This window comes from Dipteris shenzhenensis, chromosome 33, assembly GCF_047967505.1.
Source record: "Dipteris shenzhenensis isolate YYH24624 ecotype China chromosome 33, Dip_SZ_1.0, whole genome shotgun sequence".
Classification (NCBI taxonomy): Eukaryota; Viridiplantae; Streptophyta; class Polypodiopsida; order Gleicheniales; family Dipteridaceae; genus Dipteris; species Dipteris shenzhenensis.
The window spans coordinates 32045314-32067031 of record NC_141628.1 but is presented as its reverse complement, the minus strand read 5'-3'; the positions used below and the strand labels follow the sequence as shown (position 1 = coordinate 32067031).

At 48.8% G+C, this 21718-nt stretch overlaps 1 protein-coding gene and 1 pseudogene across 3 annotated transcripts in view; both read right to left on the bottom strand.

The window, feature by feature from the left end:
- The window catches only part of ATVPS33 (Sec1/munc18-like (SM) proteins superfamily), a 237513-nt gene that overhangs the window by 108273 nt on the left and 107522 nt on the right, over positions 1–21718 (bottom strand). The window lies entirely within an intron of this gene.
- On the bottom strand, positions 10404–20868 carry LOC147879976 (uncharacterized; annotated as a pseudogene).

Genomic DNA, 21718 nt, shown 5'->3' with positions numbered 1-21718 from the left:
GTCAAGATGACTACTTTGAGAGCAGTGTTAGCTCTTGTTGCTCATGAGGACATGGATTTATGTCAAATGGATGTGAAGACTGCCTTTCTTCACGGAGATCTCCATGATGAGATCAACATGAGTCAGCTAGAGGGATATGCTGTTAAAGGGAAAGAGCAGCTTGTGTGTAAGCTCAAGAGGAGCTTGTATGGACTCAAGCAGGCGCCAAGAGAATGGTACAAGAAGTTTGATGCCTTCATGCAGTCCCAAGGGTATCATAGGTGTGAGACCGATCACTGCTTGTACACCAAACGGGCAAAGGATGGCAGTTTGATGCTACTCATTCTATATGTGGATGACATGCTGATTGCCAGCAAATCTCAGCAGGAGATTATTGCTTTGAAGAAGCAACTGCATAAGTCTTTTGACATGAAAGACTTGGGTGATGCAAACCACATTCTTGGTATGCGGATTATTCGTGACAGGTCCAAGGGACTTTTGTTTCTGTCACAGAAGGAGTACATTGACAAAGTACTGCAGAGGTTTAAAATGGAGGGGGGGAAGTCCATTAGTACCCCGTTGCCTCCTCATTTAAAACTCAGCAGTAAGGACACAGCCCCAGATCAGATGATGATAAGGCTGAGATGGCCAAGGTTCCGTATGCATCTGCAGTTGGTTCTTTGATGTATGCCATGGTTGCCACTCGTCCGGATATTGCTTTTGCGGTGGGAGTCATCAGCAGGTATATGGCAAATCCAGGCAAGCAGCACTGGGAAGCAGTGAAAGGCGTCTTGAGGTATCTCAAGGGTACCAAAGACTTGTGCATATGCTATGGTAGGCAGGATGCATTGGTGCATGGTTTTACAGATTCAGACTATGCAGGGAATGCAGATAACCGGAAGTCTACTACCGGTTATATTTTCACATTTGCAGGAGGTGCTATATCATGGGTGTCTCGGTTGCAGAAATGCATTGCACTATCAACCACTAAAGCTGAATATGTTGCAGCCACTGAGGCTTGCAAGGAAGCAATATGGCTTACTCGGCTGGTGGGAGATTTGGGCATTACAGGAGATATGCCAGTTTTGCATTGTGATAGTCAAAGTGCTATCATGTTGACAAAGAATCCGGTCTTTCATAAGAAGACCAAGCACATAGATGTGAAATACCATTTCATCAGGGAGGTACTGGAAGACAAGCGGCTTGAGCTTGTGAAGGTGCATACTGATGATAATCCTACAGATTTGCTCACTAAGAGCTTGCCTACAGAGCGGTTTGCACATTGTCGCCACATCATGGGATTAGGATGAGACCATTCTTATTTTATGGTCTTGTATACAGTAACTGTATATTGCTGTACTTTTTATTCTTTTCTCCCCTTTAGGCACATTGGCCTTTAGGTGGGAGGTTGTTGGGGTAAAGGCACATTGCCTCCCTTTAAAAGTTATGACCCCTATGACTGTCTTAAGACAGTCATAGGGTGAATCGCTAATCCTAATAAAACTCTTGAGTTTGTGGTGTGGCTCAACACATTTCACACACCCACACTTTCTTGTGTCTCCCTCTCTCTGTCTCCATCGTTCCACTCCCTCTCTCTTTCCCTCACAGCACTAACCCAGCAACATGTTCTCTTGTTCATTCTCTCCGATCAAGCAAGCCTTCGAGCTACTCCTAGCACCATTCTTGTCATCGTAGGCATTCTTGTAGCAGCTTTTCTCCTCGTGGCCTTCACAACCACAATACTTGCAAATGACCTTTTTGCCATTACCCTTCATTTTCCCTTTTCCTTTGACTGCATAGGAATGTTCTCTTATACCTGCCACGTTTACTTCTACTCTCCTCTCCTCACTTAGAAGCATTCCAACGATATCATTTTTTTTGCGCAAAAAGTAGTGCTAGTTATATTGCTTGAAAACGAGAGTACAAGAGGGCCTAAAGGCCAGTGGGCTGTGATCACAAAACGAATACAGCCCGTGGTAACAAAATACTATTACAAGCCTCTCAGGGCATAATCATTGGAGTAAGGACAAACAGCCACGGTGGGGGGGAGTAATGCCACTGAAGACTCTGAGCAGACTGCTGGCAGAACAGCTCTCGATGGTCCTAGTCGCGAAGGAAGCACCGTCTCTTCTCCTTCCCTGCCCGAGACTCCCCCTGAATCTGATCCCACTGACCCTTGAGCATGTGAATGATCGTGCTCCAAATGTCCACTAAGGTCTGGGTAGCAGAAGAAGCCTGATCTCCTAAGGTCTGCGCGCATATGGAAGTCCAAATATGCCAGCCTACAATACTCCCTATGATCTCCCAAACTGGGTGCCAAGTCATCGCTCCTGCCATCTGTCTCTGTCAGATGCCAAGGGAAGCTGTCCATGTATGCCCAAGTGGCCTGCGTGATGAAGAAAACTGGATCCTGCCTAGAGAACTCATAAGCCAAGTGATGTCCCATGTCGGTGCTGCACCAGCAAACGGCTCCCCAAGTGACCGGTCCTAGCTCGGGTGCAGCCCTCGCTAAGATCCCCATGACTCCCTTCCACACTGTCTGAGCATGCGAGCAGCTCCAAAGGCAGTGCTTCAGGGACGACTCCTCCTGAAAACACATCTGGCAGTGCCCCTCCTACCCCATCTGCCTCAGCCAGCTGCCAACTGGTAGCCCCTTGTGGGCCACCATCCAAAGAAAGTAAGAGATCTTCCTCGGCCGCCAGCTTGCCCAAAGAGTCTTCCAGAATGTGCGAAGAAAAACCAGAGATATCCCTTGGGCATACCAACTATGTGCCTGTGTGGGTAGCCTGCACTGGAGAGCCCCAAGAGCACGCCTATCAGTACGCGCATTGTATGAGAAGAAGGGGGTAGGGTTCTCTGAGGCCTCCAGTGGTGGCCAGCGCCACTCCACTGGGTCCCACTCCAGCTCTGTCAAGGAGCGGCCCTCCCGAATCCAGAGTCTCTAGTCCTAGTCCTGCATAATCAGGGGGTCTATATGCCACGTTTTCCCTTGTAGCCCTATGATGCGAAGGCGCTGCCAGGGAAGCTGGGGGTCGATCACGGCCTCTCTACTCTCGAGACAGCTACCATCGGCGACGGAGAAGAGGTGAATCGAGGAGTCCGAGAAAAGGCCTGCAACCACCAAAGGAATACCACGGGGTGTGAACTACCCTAGCCACCTCTCATCTCCCGGGAGGAGCTGTCTAGTGATCATGGGAATCCTCCAACCTGTAGGAATGGCAGCATCGATCTCCGCTCGCCGAGCCTGGATCCCTCGTGCCGTACCTACTGATGCTGCCAACTCGCCTGAGCTCAACTGGCTATAGACGTCCCTCCAAACCCGGCGCGAGCGCACAAGCCCACGCGCCCAGAGCGCCCATGGGATATGGGATCTCTCTCCAAGCTGGCGACCTGTATCATCTGTCACCTGGCTGCTCCAGATCAGGGGTTGTCTGTCTATCTCCTCTTGGCAGCTAGGGGGAACCTGAGAGAGGCTGTGCCGCAACTTCCTCCAGACCGAGACGAGGCTACGGAGGAAGGGGGAACGGGGCTGAGTCAGTGGGACAGAAGTGAAAATCCACCGGATAGACGGCTGCCAATCACCCCCTTTCTGGGGGATACATGAGCTGAGACCATGCTGAAGCAAGAGCTTCCACGTCTGCCCTCCTGGGGTCAGACCGCCGATGACTAACTTGCCAAGTAATGCCTGACTCTGCAGTTCTGGATCTATGATGCCAAGACCGCCCTCTGTCTGGGGAAGAATGACCATCTGCCAGGCGACCTGGGCTCTGGTGGTGCCAGAACCATCTGAGCCAGACCAAAGAAAGTTCCGCACCAGTCTCCTCAGTTGGGCTACACACGATCTCGAGAAACACCAGCAAGATGCCACGTACCAAGCGGTGGCAAGAAGGACTTGATTGACCACAAGGGCCCTGCCTGCCAAAGATAGCCGAGCCATGCTCCAGAAGGCTAGCTTCCGTCATATGGAGACTAGGACCGGTAAGAACTGCTGAGCCGGCGTGATATCCAGACCTACCTGGAATCCCAAGTAACGTGTCGTTTGTCCTCTAGGGATCCAGCGAAACCCCAGGAAAATACCCCACTGTGAGCTGGCTCTCGAACCCGTAAGAAAACCAACTAACTTATGCCAGTTGATTTTTGCCCCAGCGGCTAGGCAAAAAACCTCTAAAGACAGTCTCACTCGCTCTAGTGACTCGATATCATCCTACATATACAGGGCCGTGTCGTCTGCATACTCGAAGTCCAGAAGTTCTGCATTGTCCCGAATAGGGAGGCACATCCCTCGAAGACCAGTGGTACGGGCTCGTAGGAAGTGAGTCATGGCCTCCGCAAAAAATAGGAAGAGGTAGGGCACAAGCGGGCAGCCCTGACGCACCGAGCGCTCGAGGGTGAATCTCTCCCCCATCCTATCGCTGATGATAACCCGGCTGGAGGCCGACCTGTAGAGACTAGAAATACCTCTGATCCACTCGTCCGAAAAACCGAACCAAGAGAGTGTACCTTCCAAGAAGGACCACTCTACCCTGTCGTACGCCTTCTCAAAGTCCAGAAGGAGTATGGCAAGGTGCTGGCCATTGTGCTGGGCCCACTCCGTCGCCTCTGAGAATGTGAAAATGTTGTCCAAAATGCTGCGATATTGGACAAAATCAGTCTGGGTGTCATGGATCAAGTCATGTACCAGGGGGCGGATGCGGCTACTGATCATCTTGGCGAGGATTTTGTAGGCAATCGGGAGAAGGGTCATAGGGCGCCACTGTCTGATCTCCTGACGGTCCCCCCTTTGGGGATGAGGCAAATCAAGCCTGTCGCAAGGCTCTCTGGCATCTGTCCGCTGGAGAAGATATTCTGGAAGGCTACGAGCAAGGGCTAGTGGACCTGCTCCCGGAAGGTGGTGAAGAAAGCTCTAGAGAGCCCATCCTCACCTGGGCATTTCTGCCCATCAATAGCGCTCACCGCATCCTGCATCTCTGCCACGGTGAAAGGAGCGAGAAGGGTTTCACTCATGCTAGGCTGCACGAGCGACAGTGTATACCTCCACACCTCCTCCCTGCAACGGGGGGCACGAGGGTCTCAGGGCTCCTACTAGAACAGGGATCTGTAGAAATCTGTCGCCAAGTCTCGGACATCGTCTAGATCTGTCCTGACACTACCATCCTGCGCTCTAAGAGATCGGAGTTGTTCCCCCGCTGACCTCTGGCCATGAGTACTGAAGAACTCTCTGCACATCCTGTCGCCTTTCCTAGCCCAAAAGGACTTGGAAGCATGAAACGAGAACTCTGAGCGTCGCTGGGTGATCTCCTCTAGCATGGTTCAGGCTCTAACCTCCTGTCATCTGAGCTCCTCAAAGCCTGGAGAAGGCTGCTGCATCCGCTGTATCGAGGCAAGGACTCGTCTTAGACCCCTCTCCTTCGCCCACCACTGCTGCCTGACCTGAATCGCCTCCTGCTGACAGATGAGACTAGACTCGGCAAGAACCTGAGCTACCTGAGCTGCCATATCCCCCATGGGGTCCCAATCCTGCTCCCACAAGTCCACTATCTTGCTGCGAACCGCTGCTCTATAGTAGATGGAGTCTGGGATCTAGCACGAGCGTGGAGGTAAGGAGTGAGAGGCTCAGTCCAGGACTAGGATGACTGGGGCATGGTCAGAGAGGGTCGTCCCTGGAACCACTCCTGACTCTCCACCTCTACCTAGCGCCCAATCGTTGACATAGAAACGGTCCAACCGCTCCAGAAGTCTCCATCCCTCCCTCTTGTAACCCCAAGAGAAGTCCAGACTCCCTGTCCATTTGCAAAAAAAAGGCTCCCGCCAGCTGTCCCGACCTCCCACAGCGAACAAGAAGGAGTCCCAATCTGCCTGCTCCGCCTGAGCTATACCGAGGAACTTTGGGCCCCGTCCCTGCTAATCCTCTGAAGCCTCAAGGTTATTGAAGTCCCCTCCTACAATCCAAGAATCCATCTTTGGCAATAAGTCTGTCAAAGAGCTCTAGAAAGCGGCTCTCCGTCTGAGGTTGGTCGGGGCATAGATATTGAGGATGCCGATGCGGGATCCCTCAATATTCAAGCCCACCCAAAGCGCTCGTCCTAGAATCAAGGTGCCAAAACCAGATACATGCTAAACTAGAGAAGCGTCGATGGAGATACAGACACCCCCGCTCCTTCCCTGCTCGCCAATCGAAGGTTCCCACTAGGTGTCGGAGCGTCCTGTGAGGACCTTCCCACACTTACTCGTCTGAGAAGCCAAAAGCTTGTGTTCCTGCAATAGGAGCACATCTACCCTTCCCACCAAGGCTGGCTAGAGCTCCTGTCTGAGCACCATCTTCCTGGGGCCGCGGGTTCCTCATAAGTGGAACCCGTTGATGTTCCAAGAGATAATGCGTATACTCATGAAGAGGGGAGATGGGCCACAAACAGCTGTCTGCTTGCGGTCGATGTCGAGGTGGTCGGAGGATGTCCAGTGTGCAGACGAAGGCGCTTCTGTGAGGGTTTCGAAAAAGAGGCCGGATCATCGGACCCATCCTCTAAAACCTTCAACAGAGGGGAGAGGCCCTTCGTCCCATGGTGGTAAGCTCTCTAACGAACTCGAAACCTCCACCAGGGAAATATTGTAGAAGCCCGCTACCTCTGAGGTCCTCCAAGGGCGGAGCCCTTCCGCGTAGATCCACTCCAGAGGCGGTCAAATGATGACCAAAAGGCGGAATCGTTTGGCGCTATGGCGCCATCTCAGACGAACGTCACTCTCCTTCCACTGCTGCTGAAGAAGCTCCGCTGCTCTACTACCGATCCAGTCCTGCACCTGCTCCTGGGACTGATCTCGAATCGTCTCCCGAACATTTTCATTCGTCCATTGCTCATTCCCGTCACTGGTGATAGTGAAGGAATAGCTAGGACCATCATGGGGGGCAAGGACGGACACCTTAACCTCCGCCCCCTTTCGGACAAAGAAGATGCTAATGTCTAGGCATGCAGGGAAGGAGCCAATACTCGCTGCATCCAAATAATCCCAAGGTCCTGCTCGGTAAAACTCCAAAGGTAGAGCTCTAGGAGCTGCCCTTGGGTGTGGGGACAAGGATGAGGAGTCTGAACCAGAAAGAGGGGTGCTGGCTGTCGAACAAGCTGGAGTGGTACTGGCCATCTGCGGGGAAGGGCCTCTCCCCTCCACCGGGCCAGGAGGGATAGGCGTGGAGGAGGTCTGTGCTGGCTTCGGGGCCGCAGGCGGCAAAGGTGGAAGGGGGGGTTCCCTCGGGATCCTGCTCGAGGGAGAGAGGGGGGCTCAAACCAAAGGTGCTGGGGGGGAACCCGGAGGGGGTGGAGGTAGGGGGACCGAGGAGGAGGAAGGGGGGGGGGGGGGGGGGGCGGGGTGAAGGATGAGGGGGAGGCTGGCTGATCTTCTCCTTCCCTTTCTCCTTCCCCTTACCGGGCTGCTGTTGATTGGTGACCACAAGGGTCTCTTGCTGTAGATGGGAAGGCTTCTTTGGTCCTGTTTTGTTTCCTTTCCGTTTGCTTTTCACCTCAGTCCAGCCTTCCCCTTCGGGAAGGGGTGTCGATGCCTAGCGGGGGGGATCCTGAGTTGCCTGGATGGGGGCCATCTGAGGTTCTATCCTCGTGAAGCGAGGATAGGAGGGCGCCTGGTGCCCGTAGCCGTGGCATCGCAAACACTAATCTGGGCGACTAGTGACCATAATGTGCTGCGTCACCACACCTGTGTCCGTCTCAATCTTGAACTCCGAGGGGATACTTTGCGGATCTAGGACTGCCACTTTGACACGTGGCACCCCTTGGGCTACCGCCGCATCAACGAAGGTGTCCTACATGAGCCAGCCAAAGTGCGCCCCCAGGTCCTTGATGATCGGGCGAAGCTCTGTTGCGAGGCCTGGGAAAATGAGGGTAACTGGGTGGCGAGGAATGCGGAAGCGGGCATCGAAGTCCGCTACACTGAAACCCCTATACCATGGGACCATAAGGATGATCTTCCCACCCACAGAAGTAGGGGACCGTCTGACCATATCGCTCGCACCTATGTTGAGGAGAGCTTGATCCAGAAGATACCACGTCCCATGAGTGCGACCTCCTCAATGTGGCTGTCCTCAAGGTCGAGGGTGGACTGCAACCAGTCCCTGATGTCTGGTCGTGAAGGGGTGTAGCCAATGACTCTCCCATAAACGGACGTATGGGAGAAGTCAGTGGCGGCCTGCTTCACCAAGGAGACCTGATGCTCTGTTAGTGTTACGCGGTAGGCTGATGGAGGGGGGGGGTCCATCTGGGCCACCGATTCTGGACTCACGGCCGCCATACCGCACCGACAAACTGCGAAAGCTCCAAAAGGTGGGGGAAGGAAAAGGCAGAGGCGAGGGAGGGGGGAATGGGACGGAGGCGGGGGAGGAAAGAGGGAGGGATGGAGAAGTACGGGGAAGCAGGGGGAGGAGAGGTGGTGGAGAGGGAGCGGATGGCGAAGGGGGAAGGAAAGGAGGAGGGAGGGGGGGGGGCAGCGCAGCGCAGGGCGAGGAAGAGGAGGGAGGAGAGGGGGGGGGGTGGCAGCGCAACGCGAGAGGGGGCAGGGAAGAAAGGAGAGGAGGGAGGAGAAGGGGGGAGGGCAGCGTTGCGCAACGGCGGGGAGGGGGAGGAGGAAGGGGGCGGGGGGGTGGTAGCGCAACACGAGGGGGGGGAGGCAGGGAGAGGACAGAGGGGCGGAGAAGGAAGGAGGGGGGGGGGGGGGGGGAGGATGGCGGGCGGAGAAGGAGGAGAGGGGGACGGAGGAGGCGCGGTGGGCGGCTGCGAGCTGGGAGGCGACGGAGGAGAGAGGAGGGGGAGGGGAGAGGGGGGCGCGCAGTGCGAGGGGGGGGTAGACGGGAGCGAGGGAGGGGTGGGAGCATTCGCAGGAGCTTTTCCAACGATATCATTAATGAAAGAGCATCAAAATTAAGGCAAAGAATAGTGACCAGCTCACTGTACCTTGGTGGCAAGCTTGTGAGGAGTATTGCCTTGGCATCTTCATTTTGTACACGAACTCCCAGTGCTTGCAACTGCTTGACAATCGACTATATCTTAGTAAGATGTGTACCTCAAGACTCGCCATCTCCCTGCTTAAGCATAATTTTTGAATTCTTGACCTTGGAACGAAAAAGTATCTCAAAGATGCTCCAGTTCTGGGCCACGGTTTTAGTCACGTCCACATGATGGAAGTAATCAACTCCAAGGGATCGACCTAGAAGGCCAAGAGCCTTTTCATTTTTTAGGTCCCAAGCCTGCATCTTCTCTAGGCCTTGGTTGTTTGCAAGCTTCTCCTCTGTCCCCTACCACTACTTCCCACAATCCCTTCTCCATAAACAATAATTGAACAAATAATTGCCACGAAGGGAAATTCCTACCATTGAATTTCACCACTAACGTTTCAGTGAGGCCGGTCTTCGAGGTTTTGCTCCATGCATCCATGACTACTAAAACTGTAGGAGAAACTGCCTGCACACTTCAGCAAGGACGTCTAGAGCTAGGACTCTCCTTCTCTGAGAGCTTCAAGGCTTTTTTAGGAATCTCAGTGCTCTAAAGATTTCGAAACTAGGTGACCTTCTTCGAAATGTTCTTCCTTGAGTTCTCAAGAGTATCTAAGCACAAGCAGGTTGACACTTTTGTTGGAATTCTGATTGCTTTCACCTCATAAAATGAGACTTATGCACACATAAAATCACACATAAACAAATAGCGACCCGAAACGATATGTCACACCTAAAGACTTTCTATGAAGAAAAATCTACACATGTCGCTCATCCCGACCAAGCTTTTGCAACTTCGAAAGACTCAAATATGTGAGCCACAAAGGCTTCTACAATAGTTACGAACAACTCGACACACGAGCTAGCAAGAGTCACCACACAGGCTCAGACATGAAGGCTACCACTCAGCCCAATGGATAGATGAAAACAAGAGCTACACAAGCTCTCCACAAGTGCTTCTACAATACAAGCAACAAGCTCTCCACAAACCACTTGGAAGAATGTTGTTGAACATGCCCACCATCGAGAACACTATATCTGCAAATCAGTTGACATCGCCAGCACCAACCTGAGCCATGGCCAGCCAACTATGACGCCAAGAGCTGCGTCCTGGCTGCAGCCAACAGATACTAGCCTCGACTCTCATGGAGGCGAGCCTTTAGATGGGAAGAAAGAAAGTGCCGCCACAAAGAACTGCCCAAAGAGAACCACGTACAGAAAGCCATGCAAAGATGCCACGTGTTCACACACTCGTAAAACCCCCACAAGGTTTACCTAGCTATTTCTAATGGAATCTCTCCTCTTCACTTAAACATATAATAGATCATTCCAACCATCTATACTGCAGTTGACAATTTTGCTCATGTCACAACCCCAACCTCGGACTCTTGATGTAGTGGTTTTATGTATGCCTAGCTCCTCACTCCACACTCCGTTAATCCAAACCATAAGCAAGAGCCAGTCGCTTGTGAGACCTCACCCTCTCCTCCTGAGCCAACAGTTTCTGAATAGTGATTCCTGAAAATTGTCTCCTCCATTCCTTGCTGAACCATGCTTCCTTTCCTGAAATTGCGGCCATCTTCAGCATCTCACAATGGGATTCTATGTTTTTCCATACTTACAGAGGAAAGGAAGATCTTAGTTCTTACTCCTCTTATTCTTTGGACCTATCAATGCTTTGTCCATTGCTCTTTGGTACGGAAACAAGACCCTATGGTCCTCACCAGCCCACTTTTCGAGGGAAAGATCTCATACAGTGTCGCTATGCACATTGGAGCTCTAAGAGAGGGCTACCCATAGGACTAGGTACATGCGGCGGTTCACATATCAGTAAGAACCTGTACACACGGAGGCATACAAGGGTCAAGAGTGACAATTGTCTTCCACTCCTAGCTCCAGGCGCACATCACAGATTTTGGGACATATGAGCATGCTAGATATATGTGGATCCAACTTCGAAGACATGAGACCATGGATGTATACATTGCAGCCTGCAACTTCTCCCCACAGGACATCCAACTAAGGTCAGATTGCCTCATGCAAGGGAGATTTCACCATTCTCGACATTGTATGAGCATTCAGAAGTACATGCAGCAACAAGAGATCCTACCCGTTGGGGACTTCAATGCTAAGACTAGGGATGCAGACTCGAAGATTTTAGATTTGCAAGATGATGCCTTAGCACTACCAAATCTCCTGCTTGGAGAGTTCAGACGCAGGTAAGACGACATAAAGGTCCACAATCACGATTCACGAATAGTATGGAAATATTTGATGGACATAGGTAGTAGTCATCGGTTGCTTATATACAATGGCCTACAGAGGTGGCCACGATCAGAGATAGAAATGCTCCCCCCACATCTGCCCCGAAATGATTGCCTCGAGATCTGTGCCTGAGTCCTCCTAAGAGAGGGTGCCAAAAGCAGTAGGGAAAGTTCCTCCTGCAACCTCCACTGGTCCAGAACAGCTCCAGAAGCCACCACGCAGCCAGAAATATGTGCACAAAGGTCCAGCACAGCAAAAGACAACCTCGGGCACCTGTTGGAGGCAACTGAACACGTCTATACGAATTCCGTACAACCATATAGACATCTGTACAGTTCGTACGAAAATTTTCAAAAAGTTTCTGGCACTTCCTAGAAGTGTGTACTAGCCTTGGAACAGTCAAAACAGGCTTAAAACGGCTTAAAACAGCTTAAAATAGGCTTGAAACAACTCAAATAGCCCAAAAACTGCACAAGAACAACTGAAAATGTCCAACGCCTCTGGGAGAGTGAGGGGAGAGAGATGGAAGGTGGGGGAACGGCATGCATACACATGCATGACAAATGGCACCTCCTCCTTGCCATTTGCCCCTTCATTAAAGTCCTAACCCCCATACCAAGGACAAAGTTGGTTGTCCTTGGGTCCAACTTTTAGACCCCTCTTTTAAAGCCTTTGCCTTGCCCCTAGGAACTAGTGGTGCACCTAGACTTTGCCCTTAGGAACTTCTAGGAAGTGTGCACTTCCTCTAGCCAATCCCTCACAGCCAAACCATTACAACACTTAACTATGGTTAACCCCAAGTTAAGCGTAGGTTGAGTTACAAAGATGCTTTACATCACTTTTCACATCCTCGTGACATACCCTCCTCTTAAAACAGCAAACTACCTAGGTTGCTGCTCAAAAAGTACAAATAGGTAGAAATAGCCCATACTAGAATATACATCATCTGTAAGATACAACCTACAATGATAATATGGGCTAGGAGAGCTCGAGAGTCCATCCATACATCAATGCATCCTCTTGTTAGAATTATTATTATATTCTAGCAGTGACCAATGTAATGTAATAAGTAGGTTAGGGACACTTTTCCCTCATTTAGAGGTTTTTTCCCTTAACCACAGTTAGTTCACTAACTACGGTTAGTGAAGGATAAGGTTTTGTCACTTAAACAAAACCTATCCCACTTCTTGTATTACTCACTTCATCTATTGTAAGCACAACGTTCAAGTCTCCAGCTCTCTCTCTTTTTCTCACATTTGGTATCAGAGCAGTAAGACCCTGCTCCTAGCTCAACAGCTCCCTGCTCTTTGCTCAACACCTGACGTACAATCCGACAATCCGTACGACATGCAAGTATCATCGCTGCTCTTCCGTACAGTTCGTACCTTTTGCTTGTAGTTCGTCCGTACAGCCATACAGCAGCCCACGCTGTTGTCTGTACGCCCGTACTAGCGACGAAGCTCCAGCCATACAGCCTGTCGTACATCATCCCGTGAACAGCTGTACAACGTCTGTACGCTGTATGGATTTCGAGTTTGCCGTACAGCCACACGTGCAGTCCATACCTACCATCCATACAATACCTGCACTGACTGGCCGTACACTCCTGTGTCAGCCAGCCGTATAGAGCTGCGTTAGTCAACCGTACGTTCCTACACCTCCAGACGTACAGAGCCGTATAATCCTGTGTCAGTCAATCGTACATCCGTACACCTCCAGCAGCAATAGCCACCGTACATCCATTCAGCACCAATTGTACTTCCATACAACAGCAGCCCATTCAATTATCTGTTGTACAATTAGTTTGTTTCGGAGCAGATTTTCTTAGCAAACTAGTTGCAGGCAACTGTGCATTTCAATTTTCTTAGGAGGAAGTTGAGCATTTTGTAAAATTTGGGGCTTTTGTCAAACTGCCTCAAGTTGTGCTCAATTTCATTTTAATATTTGGGGCATTTTGTATTCGTGGGCAAACATTTACAGTTGGTTGTTTGGCAGACCTTTTTGTGCATTTGAGCCATTGTTTGGCTGTAAAATTTGGGGCTTTTGCAATTGGATTGCAATTTTGCAGAAGAGGAGCAATTTGGGAGCTTTGCAAGCTTTTTGGACTCAATTTGAGTTATATTTGAGCACATTGGCATTAGAATTTACTCCTTTTGCAGATAAATTGCAAATTGGGGCTTCAGTCAATTTGCCCCTTTTGAGTTGCAATTTCTTGTAGAAATTTGGGGTTTTTTTGCTTTACACAGCAATTTCTTGCATTTTTGGGGCTTTCAAGCAATTTGCCCTCTTTTGGATGCAATTTCCCTGAAGAAATTGGGGCTTTTGGCATTTGGATGCAATTTGGCAGTGTAAAAGCATTTTGGGACTGTTGCAGCCAATTTTGGACTCATTTTGAGTGACATTGCAGAAAGTGGCAAATTCTACAGTGTTTTTTGGAAGTTTTGGAGAGCATTTGCAGGACAATTGAAGTGCATTCTGAGCCTTTGACAGGCTGTGACAGTATTTGTCACTGTGAGCAGATTTTTTTTTGCAGATTTTTGTGCATTTTATATCCCAAGAAGGGAATTCACTTGGTCAGTCTGCTGTATTTTTTGATATTTTCTGGTATAAATGGCTCAGAGCAACTCCAGTGAGGTGTTCGGGGTTCTCACACAGGAGGATAAGTTGGATGGCACCAACTACTCCTTGTGGAGTTTCATGGTTCACAATATCTTGGTTGGTAGACATCTTTGGGATTATGTCAAGGGGGGGCTCTTTCAATTGAATCAGCTTATGCAGGTACTCTTCTTGATGAGGAGGAGCCTGAGACATTTGAAGAAGCAAAGGATAATGTGCATTGGATGAATGCCATGCACGATGAATTGCAGTCCATTCATAAAAATCAGACTTGGGATGTCGTGGATTTGGCACCAGGTAAGAATGCCATAGGTACACTTTTCAAAGTCAAAAGAAAGCCAGATGGATCCATTGATCGGTACAAGGCAAGGCTGGTTGCAAAAGGATATGCTCAGAAAAAGGGCATAGATTATGAGAAGACTTTTGCTCCTACATCCAGAATGACCACCATCAGGTCAGTTATAGCAATGGCTGCAAATCTTGAATGGAATGTTCATCAGTTGGACATTAAAACAGCTTTCCTTAATGGAGACTTGTTGGAAGAGGTTTATGTAAAACAACCTCCGGGCTTTGAAATTTCAAGAAATGCACATCAGGTATGCAAGCTGAATGAAGCTTTGTATGGGCTGAAACAAGCCCCATGTGCATGGTAATGCCAAAATTGATGCCTTTCTAACCAGCCAGGGGCTGCACAATAGTCAACCCTCTACATCAAGAAGGATGGGGGGGACATTTTGGTCATCATTCTTTATGTAGATGACATGCTGCTCACCGGATCAAATAAGGAAGAAATTGCAGATTTCAAAGCCCAATTGAAAGCTACATTTGATATGTCAGACTTGGGCTTGTTACATTTCTCTTTGGGGATCCAGTTTCTTGAAGAGAAATATGGCATTGTTATGTCTCAGTCCAAGTATGTTCAAAAGCTCTTGGATAGATTCAACATGCATGATTGCAAGCCTATGTCCACTCCCATGGAGCCGGGGCTGAAGCTTACAATGCATGATGCGGGTGAATCAATTGATGTCACACTCTATAGTCAGGCTGTTGGATGCCTCATTTATCTCTGCAATACACGACTAGATATTCAATTTTCAGTTTCTCAGGTGAGCACGTATATGCAGAGCCCAAAGATTATGCATTGGCAGGCTGTAAAACGCATCTTCCGTTACTTGCAAAGTACAAAGTCTTTTGGCTTGATGTTTCCCAGGGGGGGGTGACTTGCAGATGCATGCTTACAATGACTCAGATTGGGCTGGAGACTATGATACTAGACAGTCCACCAGTGGGAATTGTTTCTTTCTAGGACATGCTTGCATTTCTTGGTTGAGCAAGAAGCAGTCTACAGTGGCTACCTCCTCATGTAAAGCTGAGTACAGGGCAGCTTTCACAGCAACAGTTGAATGCGTTTGGCTGCGTCGTTTGTTTGTTGATCTTCATCTTTCATTGGAGGGTCCTTCTCCGATTCTCACTGATAGTCAGAGTTCTATAGCAGTGGCAATTCATGCTCGCACGAAGCACATTGAGGTTCACTATCACTATGTCATAGAGAAGTTGCATGCAGGAGAGATCAGTATGATCTATGTGTCAACACATGACAATGTTGCAAACATCTTCACCAAAGCACCTCCACGTGAAAAGTTTGAGGCATTTCGCAGTGCCCTGAACTTATCTCCTTTTGGTGATTAATCATTTCCTTGTACATGACATTGGCACTACAGGGGGGTGTTAGAATTATTATTATATTCTAGCAGTGACCAATGTAATGTAATAAGTAGGTTAGGGACACTTTTCCCTCATTTAGAGGTTTTTCCCCCCAAGTACTTTTTCCTTATTTAGAGGTTTTTTCCCCTAACCACAGTTAGTTCACTAACTATGGTTAGTGAAGGATAAGGTTTTGTCACTTAGACAAAACCTATCCCACTTCTTGTATTACTTACTTCATCTATTGTAAGCACAACGTTCAGCTCTCCAGCTCTCTCTCTTTTTCTTACACCTCTATCTCGAGTGTCGCGAACACCCATCTGGAGACCTCACGGCAGAAATACTGTCAGCAAGCAGCATCTCGGGTGAGACAATCGGTGCCACCAAGCGATCTCCAGATATATGAGCAGACTGAATCAAGGAAGGGGAGGTGCTTACCTCCTCTTGAGCACCAAGCAATGCTCTAGATCTCTGCTTTGTTGAACCAGTAGGAGCCTATACCGTAGTTGGCGCAAGCCGAAACGCGTCGAGGTAGAGCTACAAAATCTGAGATGAGTCTGTCAGGTCACCCTCCTCCATCCACCTCGCATCCAGTGCAGGATAATTCCTGAACTTCACCAGGTAGCGACGGGAAACTCTACCTTTTACTTTTCTTTCCACCTCTCTCTCTTTTTCTTACACCTCTATCTCGAGTGTCGCGAACACCCATCTGGAGACCTCACGGCAGAAATACTGTCAGCAAGCAGCATCTCGGGTGAGACAATCGGTGCCACCAAGCGATCTCCAGATATATGAGCAGACTGAATCAAGGAAGGGGAGGTGCTTACCTCCTCTTGAGCACCAAGCAATGCTCTAGATCTCTGCTTTGTTGAACCAGTAGGAGCCTATACCGTAGTTGGCGCAAGCTGAAACGCGTCGAGGTAGAGCTACAAAATCTGAGATGAGTCTGTCAGGTCACCCTCCTCCATCCACCTCGCATCCAGTGCAGGATAATTCCTGAACTTCACCAGGTAGCGACGGGAAACTCTACCTTTTACTTTTCTTTCCATATGTGCCAAAATCTGTTCCGGAACCAAGATTTCATCCAACTCTTCCACCTCGGGCTGATCCTAATGCAATAGGTCTACAGGCACATCACCTTGGAAAGGCTTCAATAAACTCACTGAAAGGCATTGTGTATGGTCCAAGTGGCAAGTAGCTTCAGCCTGTAAGCTACATCATTAATGCGCTCAAAAACCTAAAAAGGACCATAATACCGCATCTTCAGCTTTGTGTACACTTTCGTCTTGCCTTTCATCTTCCTGAGTTGTGCTTTTTGAAAACACAGCAGCACCCAATCGCCCTCTTTCAAGAGTAACTCGCGGCGATGCTTATCGGCTGCCCATTTGTGCTTCTCTCTTGGCTTTTCTGGAGGGCTGTTTTGACCTTCTGGTAAGCAACATCCAAACTTTCCACAAATCTGTCCGCTTCAAAAATCTTCTCTTTCGTATGCAAAATGGGAGGTAACTTCCGTTCTCCTGCCACAATTTCAAAGGGGGCTTTCCCCGTGGATGAGTGTACAGTGGTGTTGTACGCGAACTCAACAAGTGGCGAAAATTGTTCCCATTTTGATTGCTGATCTGAAACATAGCATTTGAGAAGATCAAGGGCAGTAAAATTGGCTTCTTCAGACTGCCCATTAGATTCAAGATGAAAAGAGGATGAGAAATTCAGCGTGGTACCCATATTCTCAAAGATACCTCTCCAAAAAAGACTTGTCATCCGCAAGTCTCTATCACTGACAATTGATTGAGGCATCCCGTGATGTTTAAACACATGAGACGTAAAGAGTCTCGCCATCTGGTCTGTTGGGTTTCTTCCTGACGGGAATGAAGTGGCCCTGCTTGCTGAATCTGCAAATAATGGTCCATATCCCATCATGTCTAGATGGTGTACGAGGAAGATCAAAGATAAAATTCATGGCAATGCTCTGCCAAGGTCGCGATCAGGAATGGGTAGAGGCTGCAACAGTCCAGCCGGCTTCTGCCTGTCATATTTCACCTTTTGGCAAGTGATGCATGTCCTGACATATGCCTCGACATCTTTCCTCAATGATGGCCAAAAGAAATAGTGCTCCACAGCTTTGATGGTGGCATCAATGCCTCTGTGTCCTGCATAGGGTGGAGCATGACTCTCTGTCAACACTTTGGGCCTGAACTGTTTCGTGACACACAATCTGCCATGCATCATAAGAAATCCCTCTTTGAGAGTATAGTGCTCATGCCTCTGTCCATCAACCAACTGGTCATAAATCCGTGAAAAATCAGCAGCATTGGCATATTGATCCTTCATGGCATCAAGCTCTTCATGATATGCAATGGTCACTACTGAAACTTGTGGCTTAACAGGCACTGCATCTGGAGTGGGCTTGCCTGAGAGTGCATCTGCAACAACATTCTTCTTCCCAGGCACATGCACAATCTGAAAATGAAACATAGAAAGAAAATTTGCCCACCTCATATGCTTCTCAGACAACTTTCTCTAAGTGAGAAAGTACCACAGTGATTGATGATCGGTCTAAACATGAAAATCAGCACCCAAAAGATAATGCTTCCAGGTCGAAAGAGCATGGATGACATCCAATTTCTCTTTCTCATAGATGCCAAAATTCATTTCAGCATCCTGAAGCACTCTACTCTCGTATGCCACGACTCTTCCATCCTGCATAAGTGCCCCTCCTACGCTGTTCCCACATGCATCTACTTGGACAGCGAAGGGTCTGCGAAGATCTGGCAAAATAATCACAGGATCTAAACAGAGTTGCTCCTTCAGTAGGTCAAAAGCTGCAATTTCTTTAGGACCCCATCTGAAAGTGACCCCTTTCTTTTGTAAGGCATGTAAAGGAGATGCAAACTTTGCAAAATACCGAATGAACCTCCTATAGTACAAGCACAAGCCCAGAAAGCTGCATACTTCATGGATTTCTTCAGGTGTGGCCAATTCCTGATGGCCTCTACCTTGGCAGGGTCCATCCTTGGAAACAATGTGCCCGAGAAAATGGATCTCATGCATAAAGAATTCACTTTTCTTGGCATTGACAAGCACCTTATGCTTCCGTAGCTCCTCAAGAACAATTGCCAGGTGCTTCCTATGTTCAGCCTCATCCTGAGAGAACACGATGATGTCACCGAAGAAAGTGCCAACAAAGGCTCGGTGCTCTCTAAAAATCCTGTCCATCATTATGTTGAAGGTGGCAAGTGCATTGGTTAACCCAAATGGCATGACAAGAAACTCGTGTAGACCAAATGTGGTACGAAATGCTCTTTTGTGAACATCCTCTGGCTGAATTATGATCTGGTGATAACCACTCTTCAAATCAATGCGGCTGAACAATCCAGACCCCTGTAACCTATCCAAAATATCATCTATCCGAGGTATAGGGAATCTGTTCTTAATGGTAATCTTATTGAGGGCTCTATAGTCAATGCACATCCGCCAAGATCCATCCTTCTTCTGGACCAAGAGCACAGGTGAGCAATAAGGTGAAGAGCTGGGCTGAATCAGCCCCTTCTCCAACAGGTCCTTGACCTGGTTCATAATTTCCTCTTGCTGGGCTGCACTGACCCTATAAGGAGGTCGGTTAGGAGGACTGCTACCAGGGATTATATCTATCGTGTGGTCTTCTGGCCTTTCAAGGGGAAACTCCTGTGGAAGTGAGTCAGAAAAACAGTCCCTAAACTGAAAAAGAAAATCTGTCTGCTGTTTTTCCAGCTTAGAAAAATGAGACTCTTCTTCCAGTGACTTCTTTTCAAATGCAAACACTACGTACACTGAAAGATGCTTTTTCATTACGTTGCCAATGGCAGAAGCAGATACAACAGAGATGGATTCTCCCTTCAATTTAACATCCAGAACGTGGGTCTTGCCACAGTGAGTGGTTGTGATTGTTTTATCCTTTGTATCCAAAACAGCCCCAACACGAAAATGCCAAGGTATCCCCAGTAACACATCACAACCATTCAACGGCATAATATAGAACTCTTCTCTGTCCACGTAGCTCTGAATATGCATCCGCAGCTTGCCTATCACCGGAATAACTGACTGCTGAGTCCCGGACAAGCCATATCTGCATCACACAAAGGACCCATCTCTTCTGCCCTTATTCCTAACTTTCCAGCCAACTCTATAGAGATGAAATTGGCCTTGGCTCCCAGATCGAAAAAAATCAGAGCTGTTTGGTCTCTTATCTTGCCCCATGCCCGGCATAACTCTGTAGCATCTGTATTTTAAACAGCCCCAATCAAGTCTGGCAAAAGACCTGCAGTGGGCTTGGGCTTTTTATTCTTCTGATCAGTCCTCTTTTCCTCCTTGTGCTCATCTTGCTCAGAAGGAGGGAACTTCCACTTCTTATGTGGGCATTCAAAAGCCCTATCGCCTTCCTCCTTGCAAATATAACACTTGTTGGCATCATAGAGAATTTGCTTTTCCTCATCAAACATGCGGGTCGGTACTCGCCTCTGTCCTCCAACAAACTTTGCCTTCATGGGCTGCGAAAACTTTATGAACTTCTTAGGGGATTCCATCTTGCTGCCCTTTGACCTTGATGTCTCCTATGAGATTTCTTTAAACCCAGAAACTTTCCCTTGCATTAGTGCATAAGCTGTAGTGGCATTCTCAACCAACTGAGACATATTGGAAATCCTTGTCTTCGTGCAGTAATCCTGAATCTCCTTTGGCAACCCGCAGCAATATCTTTCAATTTGCTCGGACAGCGGTACATGTCTGTAAGAATTCACTGGCAGTAGGGCTTCCCAAAACTTCTTATTGTAGTCCTCCAAATTTCTGCAATTTGCAGCATCCAACCTGTACCAGGCAGTCATGATATCCACCTCAAAAGTGGTAGTGAGCCATGCTGCTGAGAAGACCTGCTTGAATTCGACCCGAGTGGTAGGTGCTCTGCCTTGCAAGAGGAGGTTGGTCGACCATTGGAGCGCATTGCCCTTCAAAAAGGTGGCTACCTTTCAGACTTTGGAGGATTCTATGAAGTGTCCACCTGAGTAGGCAGCATCAAACTGTTGCACGAATGTCAAAGCCTTCCATCTATCCTGCATCCCATTGAAAGTCTCAAACTTCACAGTTGCCCCTCCCTCCTTGTAATCTTTCAATTTGCCTTTAGGGGTGAGATTGTCATAAACAAGGGGCTGTAAAAACGGTGGGGGCATCACTGCTCCCACATTCTGAGTCATTCCAACCATACCCATGGTGGGGTTTGGCATTCCAGGTCCCACTCCCTGCATCTGTGGCATATTCCAAGTATTGCCCACTGTCCCAGGCATTCCTGTATGCATTCTAGGCTGCATCCCAATGTTTGAGTACATCATATTGGCATTTGCAGCGGGCATTCCACCTGAAAATTGTTTTGCTTCATTATATACTTCAATTAGACTTTGTTTCATCTTCTTTTAGTATTAGCAAAAAGGGGGCTCACTGTTCTGTCATAGGTTGCTGGAAATTCTGCATTCCCGGCTGCGTGCTGCCAATAAAGCTATCTAGCATTCTGGGTGCCTCTGTGGATGATGCCACCATTGCCTAAAAAACTGATCCCCCTTCGAAATATCCTGGATGCATCATGGACTGAGGAAGGGCTTGCTGTCCCTGATTGACTGAATGAAAGTTATTGGCATTACCCGCTACAGGGGTGATCGAGGGCATCTCTGATGGCTGTCCACCGAAAGAAACATGCCTAGGAGTCTTCTTATGCTTCTTATGTTTCTTCTGAGATGACTTTTTGCTTCCAGGGGAAGCAACCATAGGGGGAGGAGCTTGCATAATCTCCATGACAGCATGTTGCAACTGCAACAGGGCTCCCGCTACACTTTGCATTCGTAGCTGAAAAAGTGCATTGGGATCAACCTCCTCTGCCTCATCTACCTCATCCTATGAGTCCTCCGTGGCATGCTCAGGAGAGACTTGATGTGCCCCACTGTCTTGCTGGTCATCACCCCCGCTGGTACTGTGCTCCTCTTCAAAGCTCTCTAATGCTCTGTATTCGTCCTGCCCCTCCTGCTCTGAAATGGTCAATGACCTTTCACGGTGTGAGATGCTTGATAAGCTTGATGGCTATAGCAACAATTGCACTGAAGGTGTCCTTCACCCAACACTACCAGGGCTCACCTCTGTACGAAG